The following is a 10,025-nucleotide window of genomic DNA, read 5'->3' as shown; positions in this document are numbered from 1 at the left end:
ACAACTGTGTCATCTGGACATCTAGAGTTAGAGTCTTTTCTCAACTTTCTGAATTGCTTTTTGTGTTAGTCAGTGTTCTATTGCTGTGAAGAGATACATTGACCATGCAACTCTTATAAAGGAAAGTACACATTTACAAAGTGTGTCACTAGGGGTGACTTGCACGTTGAGATGTAGTCAATTAACATCATGGCAAGAATCATGGCCGCACACCATCAGACATAGTGCTGGAGAAGTAGCTGAGAGTTCTATATCCAACTGAGAGTCTATATCTATAGGCAGCAGGAGAAGAGACAGATCTGGCTTGAGCTTTTGAAACCCCAAATCTCACGCCTAGTGACACACTTCTTACTCCAACAAGGCCACACCTGCTAATCCCTCTTAAATAGTAGCCTAATGACCAAGCATTCAAATATATGACCACAAAAAGAATAACCAGGCAATATCATTTTAAACTTTGTCCCTTCACACAATAAATTATTTAGTTATTTTTTTAAAACCCCATAGTGAAATGAGATAGAAAGAAGCAAGGGTTTTAACATAATTTTATTATTTGACAAAAGTTTGTTTTTCTTTTAAGTAAAAACACATTTATGTTCTCTACTGAGGAACAGTTAATTCATGAAGCTCTCTAGACACTTCTTAAATCTCTTAGTTTTAAGATTTAAGTCCTGGGCAGCTCAGGCTGGATGGAGACCTGCTTAGTGGCTGGAGAACTTCACATTGACGGATCACCCTGGAGTCTCCCTTTACTAGGTTCTGAATCATTGTGGGTGGCCATAACCTATGGTGAAAAGAAATTTATGCACTCTTTAAGAGAAAATCACATCTGATACTCAACTCTTCATTCCCACCCAGGCCTCCTAAGAATATTCTTCCCTTTCCTATACTCATCTCTTAGCTCAAGGAAGCCTTAGTCTCAAATCAAACAGCCCAGAGACAAGTGTGTTTTAGGAAATGGGATCAAAGGAATAGGTCAGTTTTCTGGGTCTACAGATTACACGATTGATTACTTTTCAGGATTTATTTATTTATTTATTTATTTATTTATTTATTTATTTATTTATTTTTTGACAACCTTGCAAGCTTGGAGAAGTTGGAGAGGGCAGCAGAAATGTGGTGTTGACTCTTTAGTGACCTACAGTAAAGACAGTACAGATAATAAACCATGAAAAACAAACCTCTTGTCTCTATCACAACCATTCACCCCTTTCAAAGTACACTGGCTTCCCTCTTGTTTGGCCACAATCTTGGTGGTGAGGGTTTACGACAGTGTTTATGGTCCTAACAAATCATCACTGCCTTCCCTACAGGTGCCACAGCAGGACTGACAGTAAACTCCTCCGCCTGGTCACATTTTCATGAGAGAAGAGGAGAAAGGAAAGCATGGATTATAGTCTTGCCCTAAACCCTCTCTTCTGGGAAACTTTAGATCTCATTTAGGAAGTGATTGTTCAAGTATTCTATTCTAAGAAAAAAAATATCTTTATTTTTGAAGAAAGTCTCTGTCTCGGCTTCCTTCTGCCGCAGTGTGGTCACACTTTCGCTTGTTCCTTCTGCAACCCTCTTGGTTCCTGTGTTCTCTACACGAAATGCCTGGTGAAGCCACAGAAACCATCCCTGCTACAGAACAGAAGTTGCCACTGCCGCAAGCTGAGTCAGGGTCAGGAACAGAATCTGACAATGATGAATCAGTCCCAGAGCTCGAGGAAGAAGACTCCACACAGACAACCACGCAACAAGCCCAGCAGGCAACAGCAGCTGAAATTGAGGAGGAACCGGTCAGTAAAGCAAAACAGAGTCAGGGTGAAAAGAAGGCAAGGAAGGCTGTGTCCCAACTGGGTCTTCAACAGGTTACAGGGGTTCCTGGAGTCACTATCCGGAAATCTAAAAATGTCCTCTTTATCACCAAACCAGATATCTACGAGAGCCCAGCTACGTCGTATTTGGAGGAGCTAAGATTGAAGATTGGTCTCAGCAAGCACCATTAGTGGAGGGTCTATCTATGTAGCCCTGGCTTTCCCCACCTCCTGACTCACCCAACTTCATGTTATTTCTCTCTTTCACAAACAAACAAAACAGTATTAAAAATTAAACAAAAAGCACACACACACACAAATGAATATTTTTCTTTGTTGACAGTCTACTGGATAACATTTATATGCCCAGTCTCACTCCATTGGAGAAAACTCATTTTTCCTTTCCTAGTAGGTACCAATTGCAAATAGCTCTTTGGTTAGGGCTGGGGAAGTAGGCACAAGTCCCACCTCTAAGCAAGACTGTTTTTGTGTTAAGCCTGACTAATTTCTTTTGCTTTGTAGACACTTAGAGCTTGTGGGCATATGTTTACAAAGACAGAGAAAAGAAACTCAAGGTGGCTTGGTGTTTCAAAAGCAACCAGTGAATATTGTACTGACACAAGAAGTTTTTGCTGGATAACTGGATGACTCAGCTCACACTATAGGAACAGAGATATGACAAGGGAATAGAGCAGGGAGGGGGCCGCATCAGTTAATAAACAGGCCATTGCCACTGCCCTTGGTCATCCACCAGAACTAGATGGTAAGAATCTTGCTGAGGGTATCATTCACTTAGGATACAGGACACAGAGAAACTAACCTGGACCTGGTCTGGAAGCTTCCTCCCTGAAGGCTGGTTCTCTGGTACTGGAAGAGGCTATACTAGGTCATGGGGGAGAAAAGTCACCAATGGTCTTTCCCACCTATGTACCCTGAAGACTATACTACTAACATGCCAGGCAAGATGTTCCCACTGTTACAATACTGTCTAGAACATTTTTGGGGTTAACCAACTGCTCTCCAGTTGCATTTAATGCCTGCTCATTGGGAAAGAATATTTGTTTGGTACTGTGAACTTGCTCAAAAGCTTTTGACTGGAGCAGTCACGAGCCCTAGGAGACTGTATACACTGCTCATGTTGCAGAACGGACACATAGCCAAAGTTCATCTACACATTTATGTCTACACCCATAGGCTAATGCTTATCTCAGCCTGGGCCAGAGAAGTTTCTTTTGTAGAGAGTGATGGAAAATGCAGAGACTCCATCCAGTCAGAGTGCCAAGAGTAAGTAGTGACCATTGAAATCTCAGCTCTAAACAAGATATCTAGACCACCCACTCCCAAAGTCAAAGAATATCATCAAAGTGGTGGCCAAAGGAATGTAAAAGCTAGAAACAGTGACTGCCTTCATAGGACCACATACACACACACACCCAAAACACTGGACATAGGGTAGAACTGGGCCTTGTTTGGAAGAAGAAAGGATTCAGCAAGAGTAGGGGAACAATGCAAGAGGGCAATGTGGCCTGAGGATGGACACAATACACTTTAAATGCGTGTAATTGTCACAAAAGATTAGTACATAAAAGAAGCCTGTTGGTAGAAAAACTGGTGTGCTACAATAACCTACAATAGGCATTTTTTTTTGTTTTGAATGAATGAGTTTATTAAGTATACAGAGTAAAAATAAAAAAATAAATAACAAGCAACAGATGGATGAATGGTAGACAGACAGATAGGAAAATACAATCAAATTGTGTGCTCAAAACATCTAGCAAAAATTGACTGGAGAAGCGTCTTTACGACAGTAGCTGGAGAGAGTATAAGACAAGACAGAGCCTCCTTCCAGGTGAGGCTTCCAAGCCAAAGCAAGCAAACAAATGAACTGCAGAAAAATGACATCTTCAAATCGGGAGCAACAAACATTCAGCACAAATCATCTGAAGCAACCCCATTAAGGCAGCCAGGTGTAGCTCCTCACGGAGAGTCGCGGGCAAAGCAGGGTACCCACAGGCAGAGCTTCCAGGTAAAAGAGTAGATAGCAGCAAGCAAAGATCACACTGTGAATTCAGGAGTTTACATCCAGCAGAATGACTGGGGAAGCTGAGGCAGCCTGAAGCTCCTCATCGAGCTTTCTCCATGGCTGAGCCTCCCACGGCTGAACTCCCTCACCTCTTCCCCACTGCAGACACTTTTATAACATGGGATAAACAATGGTAACATCTGCTGGAAATTGTTCACCTTCCAGCTGTTTTCAGGGACATGGTGTTTTGACTTTTGGGCTGTTTTATCTGTCCTATCAAAGACTTTGGGTTGCCAGCCCATCTTCAGGCAAAAGGGCCTGGGAAGATGCTTTGAAACAAGCATTGGTCTGAAATAGGAAGAGCGGAACAACCATACTTCCAGAGCCAGCTTCTCAGAGAGCTCTAACATCACATAGAAATTTACCATTATAACACATATAACAACTGGAAACCCCTCCCAGCAGGCTTACACGTAAGGGATGACTCTTGTGCCAGAATAGTGCATAACACGCACATATGTGAGAAAGTGGGTGTGACATAAATAACCTATAAGGGTCATAAAATCCTTGGCTCACAACATTTGAATACAGAACCTTTCCCAGCTCTCTGTTCTGCTTCTACATTTAAGAGTGTTCTCTTTCTTAATAAATTGCTTTAATTTCTACCATTATTCATAGTCTCTGGTTGAATTCTTTTGGTTTTTGGGGCATAAGAGCCTGTAACCCTCACTAGGTGCTCTGTAGACTTCCGTCAATGCTGCTATTAATGGACCAGTGATCTTATTTCCAAACTTTCTCTATCAATACCTAGTCATATGTTAATTTTTATATGAATAATTCTATATGCTTTAGGTAGCTTTAAGATAGAATGAGATAGTATAGCTAAAGGTACTTCTAAAACCCTTAAGGAGGTAGGTTATTACTATAGATGATTTAAAAAAATAGTATACTATTCTTGATACTTTCAACAGCCTACTCCAATATACCATTTATCTTTATGGAAATAATTAACAGATACTGTGAATTCCAAACTGCTATCCCTTAATCTGTTCAAAATTGAACAGGATGTACATACCACAGGACACTTTATTTTTCCATGATTTTCATATCTAGGAAGGTTATAAAATTTTATGGAAAATGGAGCGGTCACATACCAAGCTTTAACTAAGATTTATTATAAGAATGAAATAATTGCAAAACTTTGGTCTTGGCATGGTAACTGAAAACCATTATTTTTTTCTCATAACTCTTAGTCTTCATAGAACAGTTTTATATAGTTTACACAATAGTTTCTCCAAGGAAGACAAAGCGGAGGCTTAGATATGTTTTTACTCTTTCTCCCAAGGATATAGGACTTGGAGCTCTAGGCCTTAGTGTGACCACATTGAGAGGTGTGACCACATTTCAGAGGCTTCGTGGAGCTCCCTGGACACCAATGGAACTCTCTACAAAGGGAGTATGGAAGTACTTGGGAGATTTTAAAGTATTTCCGACAAGAGCAGTTTGTCATAACACTGAGCCCAGTTGCTGAATGGCTCACTGGTTCCTGCCTGCACACAGGACAGCTCCTTCTCCTATATGAGTCACCTTTTATGATTCATCTTCAACGAGGTCCTTAGCAGAGCTGGCACCATGCCCTTGAAGCTCCAAAACTATAAGTGAAGAAACCTCTTTTCTTTATAACATAGACTGTTTCAGATATCTTGTCAGAATAATTTAAAAAATATACCAATAAAGCCTATATAAAGAAAATCATTTTCAGTGCTGTTAGATGTTTTTTATACAATTATGTCCAATATTTCCCCACTCCAGAATAGTATTTTGTCTAGAATTCATAATTTTCTGTCATTGGGAGTTGCTTAAAATTCAATCTAGTCCAAGTGTAAACCATCATTTTCAAATATAACCAATTTTATATCTTTCTCATGTTCTATCTAATTTCTATAATCTTTGGAGATCAATCCTTGTGGATAGTGAAATTAGTTGGGCCAGCATGAGGCCCATTAAGAAAGCTGTGGAGAAAATGCTACAGAGCTCCGAGCCTAACTCACAGAACACCCATATACTTCTTATTTTATGGTTTTGGAAGCACGAAGCTACCGTGTTAGAAGACCTACGTGTCACCATTGCACACAGAGCCCAGAGAGGTCTGCATCACTGAGTTAATGATGGTCTGTCCCTGTTGCTGCTTAGACATACTTGCTTCTGGAGCCAGGTCCTTCAGGATTCTGGTCCTCTTTTACTTCCCAGGGACAGTATTAAAAGAGATCAATCCCTCCTACAGTTAGTCCCTGGGTGACAAATGATACTCATTTTGCTCTGCTCTACCAAACCACCAAATCCCGTTCCCTTCCTTGGTTGGTATCCCGAGGCTTCCTTAGTGAGAGACCTGGATGCTCATTCCTGAGTTTTTTAGTTCTGCTTTCTAGAGATGAGTGGACTTTTCACCAGAGTCCTAAATTGGTGATGGAGGGATAAGGAAAGCCCAGGAAGGTCAACTGGCTACACTCACTCACCCATAGTTAGAGGCAAGGTACATCATGGCATTTGGAGAGATTCTTTCTAGGTCCTCTGGGTAGACCCCGTCCCCCTTTAGGATCCAAAATTTTGAATGACATTTTTGGAAATGGGTGTGTGTGTGTGTGTGTGTGTGTGTGATGAAAGAATAATTTATCTAATGGAACTCTAGGAAGTCTTAGTAAGCTTAAAATTAATTAAGCCTTTGTCATTTATCTGCTTTTTGTAGCACTGTTGGAATTAGAAAATATGGGACTTTTACTCTATATAAGATGGCAAGCAAAATATATCTACAAATCCAATCTCTAAACATATATAGTGAAACAATAAAATAGAAAATGAATAATTTAATTAATTGATATGAATTAATGTGAAAATTTTTGTGAATAAAATTCAGCAGTAAAAAGTTGGCAGCTATTTATGTTTATGTGTTGAGATTTAGCTCTTTGGTTAGATTCCTTCCCATGTGATTAATCAATCAGACAGGAGGAGCCCAGGAAACATGAATTAGGAGAAATAGAATGTGTTTCTTGGTATTTACAACACAACACAGTCTTTTAATTATCATTAAGCCTTTAATAGGTAATTTTTCCTGACTCTTCTTTATGTTTGGCTTTGGTTTTCGCGCATGGACTAAGAAACGAACAACACTTGTCTGAATACATGCAATGTTCTTTCCTGTGCTAAAATAGAATTCAGGGCCAATAGGATATTGATAATAGTAAATGTCATTGAAGTTCCTGCTAATTATCTATCTAACCCATTTTAATTCTCACAGGAGGAAAGCTTCATTCTTGCTGTAGGGAGGGCACGGTGTCTTATAAAGGAAAGGAGGGATGGGTACCACCAGAGGGAACAAGAAAAGGGAAGAGGGCATAAAGATGCCTTGTATGTTTTACCACTTCTCATTGGCTGCATTGCTTTGGTCTCTTCAGTTCAGTGGTTACAATTTCCAAATCAAAAATCAGGACAGATGACTCAACACACCCTGTTTCTGTCCCTGTGGGACAGAGCAGGTCTGCTATATGTAGGAGGAAGTGTGGAACATATGTGGAACTCAGAGAAAGTGACCCAGTCTAAGTACTTTCCTGCCTGCCCCATGAGGACAAAGAAGGGTTTTTGACAATCAGGTATATACCTAATTGGAAACACTTACCCTGATGCCCTAGGTTTAGAGCTTTGCTGTTTGGTTGTTTGGTATCATTGAGATTTCTAACACACAAAAGATGACATGGGAATCTGCTTTAGAAAACTCAGGACTCTTTATGGTGCTGTTTAAACTTACCTTCCAGGTCCAGCCAGATACTTGCTGCATGGGTCTGACCAGTGCTGTTGTAGTGGGTTCTGTGCCTCAAGGGCACTAGGCTTGGATTAGGCAATGTTGTTGCTGTGAACCCTTCCTCTCAATCATTTTATTATTGAATTTGCGTTTTGTCAATGAAGTCCCTCATCCCATGGCATATACAACCAGGGCTTGGAAGGTGCTTTTTGAAGGGCTGTCACTCTTGCCATATGGCTGCCTCCCTTCACAAGTTCAGTTACCTACTCTCTGGTCTCTATGGCTAGAGGACTGTAGTCCCCACCCTATGCAGCCTGGGCACAGTAGGAAAGATGCATTGAGGCTGAGTGTGGTTTGGATGATCCAAACCTATGAAAGTCTTCCCACTTGCTCAGGTAGTATTCTGGGGTCCTAGGAACTATGATATTATATAACAAAGTACGATGAAACAAGCTACTTGACAGGTTGAGAGGGAAAAGCTCAGAGGGAAAATTGTTGCCTTAAATACAATTCTTAGTTTTGTAATGGGGTCCTGAAAGTGATGTCACCAACTCTAATGCACTCCAGGTTTGTTGACTTTACGCCTTGTCAAGTATGTCATTAGATTGTCAATGTTCCTGTTTTCAGTACTGATCAAATTCAGAACCTCTGGAGACTGGCAGGGCTGGGTCTGTCCAAGCTCTGTGAAGCAGCAGCTGTCCATTTTAGTTTTGTGGCCAGTCCCCCTCTCTGAACTCTCCCCTCCTTGGCCCAGTGATAATGTTAACTGCACCCTGTAGTATAAGTACAGTCTCTTAGTCTCTTAGTGCTCCTCATTTAACTGCAAGGGTGAACATAGACATTTAGAGAATTAGTTAGAAAAGCCTAATTCCCAGAGAATTGCCAACATTATACAATAATGGGCAGAATGCAGCAAACTCTTTGGTAGGATAGTTTTATACCTACTTTCTCTGTTTTCTTTTATTATTATCATTATTATTATCATATTAATAATTATATTTACCTTCTCTGCTTTCTATTATCCACTTATGTACTGTCACAATGCTGTCTCAGGTCAGAACACCTCTCTGCCTTTTTTTCTCCTACGAGGAAGATTTCACAGAGATGTTCTTTATCCCAGGGTAGCTGTTCCTCCAAAGCAGTCTCAGATTTCTTTTCAAGTCTATTCAGGCAAATATTTGGGTTCAACTGACACAGCTCCTCCCAAGGGAAGGTAAGCCTGGTGTTTCAGTTTGGTTCCCTTAGGACAGAGTTATTAAGAACCTCGGATTGTTTCTTATTAAGAAAAGTCACTCTGAAAGCTCTCACTGTACTTTGTGTAGGTGCTTCTAACTCCATACTGTGTCTCTGAAAGAGACTGAAGGCAAGTGACTCTAGCTCTCAGTTTGAGTAAATGGGTTCAGCTTAGAAAATACACACCATAGAGTTTACCAAACAGCCTCCAGGAAGATTTCTAAACAAGGGCACAGAGCCAATGTGTCATCTTAGTATTGAACTGTTGGTTCTGAAACCTGGGTTCTGACCTTGGCCTTGTGATCAGAGACTTGTGAGGGAAAACACATGTAATAAATGTGCTGGCAGAGCCTGTAGGGTGTATTGAGCAAACGTTTATTGCTAAAGTGAGTTAAAAGAATTATTTTAACTTTATAATTGACAAATTTTATATATGCTTTGGTATACAAGGTGATATTTGGTAAAGTCTGTACATTGTTCAAGGGCTAAATCAAGCTAACTATCATGTGTTTTATTACATCTACTTATTTTATGGTGAGAACGTAAAACTCTGTAATATGACACACTGCTATGAACTATAGTCACAGTGTTATAAGATAGACCCTAAGCTTATTGCTATTTAGGTATAATGCTGTTACATTTTTCCAATATCTTTCTCAACCCCTACACCTATCTGTTGTTGGTGATTGTAGCTAGAGACTTTCTCTGTCCTGCTGGTCCCCCTGGACTGGTTTTTCTCTGCCCACCTATTCCTGAAGCCACTTATGAAACAACCCACTTTAAGGCTTATTATTAATTACAATTGTTTGGCCAATATCTTAGGGTTCTTATTATCTAGCTCTAACTATTAAATTAACCTATTTCTGTGCATCTGTGTATGCCATGAGACTATGGCTTACCAGTGTAGCATGTTACTCATTTGGTGGCTACTCGGCATCTCCTCTCTATCTCTGTTTGAATTTTCTGGCTGGCTTTCCTCTGCTAAGCCATTGGCTGAAACAGCTTTATTCATCAACCAATAAAAGCAACACATATACAGAAGGACTTGCCAGGTGTCACCTAGACACTTGAAAGCTGTGTTGTTATTTGCTTTGGGAGGGTCTTGGTGAAAACTTCTTTATTTTATGCACTTCCTGTTTGCAAGTTAGAAAGGGAATAGGGTCTTTTATAGGGT

General features: G+C 40.3%; 1 pseudogene; it reads left to right on the top strand.

The window, feature by feature from the left end:
- Positions 1-1,592: 1,592 nt before the first annotated feature.
- On the top strand, positions 1,593-2,011 carry LOC130873549 (nascent polypeptide-associated complex subunit alpha-like; annotated as a pseudogene).
- Positions 2,012-10,025: the final 8,014 nt, after the last annotated feature.

This window comes from Chionomys nivalis, chromosome 4, assembly GCF_950005125.1.
Source record: "Chionomys nivalis chromosome 4, mChiNiv1.1, whole genome shotgun sequence".
Classification (NCBI taxonomy): Eukaryota; Metazoa; Chordata; class Mammalia; order Rodentia; family Cricetidae; genus Chionomys; species Chionomys nivalis.
This window is presented reverse-complemented; position numbering and strand designations above follow the sequence as displayed.